The 299-nt window shown below is 43.5% G+C and overlaps 1 protein-coding gene across 1 annotated transcript in view; it reads right to left on the bottom strand.

The window, feature by feature from the left end:
• Positions 1-299, bottom strand: part of LOC110422073 (uncharacterized) — a 1,918-nt gene that overhangs the window by 470 nt on the left and 1,149 nt on the right. The gene's annotated exons all lie outside the window — the stretch shown is intronic.

Raw genomic sequence — 299 nt, 5'->3', positions numbered from 1 at the left:
AGAGAATTGCATAAAAAGCATAGTTTTGACTTCTTGAGACCAAACAATTGAATTTGTCCAACTCTACTAATCATAATTTGCGGTGACGAATCGAACCGACGCAAAAACCAGAACAAGCCATATGCATATTCACATGTTTATCCAGGTGAGTGTACGTATACATGCCTGTGCATGTGGCATGAGTACGGTTAAAAACGAGGGCTAAGGAGCACAACGAATGTCCTTTTACCTCATCTGGAATTGGGGACTCAGAGGCTGAAGCTTCCAGGAAGGACTGCACAGCCTTGCTTGGCTGGTTT

Source organism: Theobroma umbraticum, unplaced genomic scaffold (assembly GCF_002168275.2).
Source record: "Theobroma umbraticum cultivar Fairchild unplaced genomic scaffold, ASM216827v3 scaffold_130.0, whole genome shotgun sequence".
NCBI lineage: Eukaryota > Viridiplantae > Streptophyta > Magnoliopsida > Malvales > Malvaceae > Theobroma > Theobroma umbraticum.
Note: the sequence above shows the minus strand (reverse complement) of the source record. Positions and strands in the feature narration are given on the sequence as shown.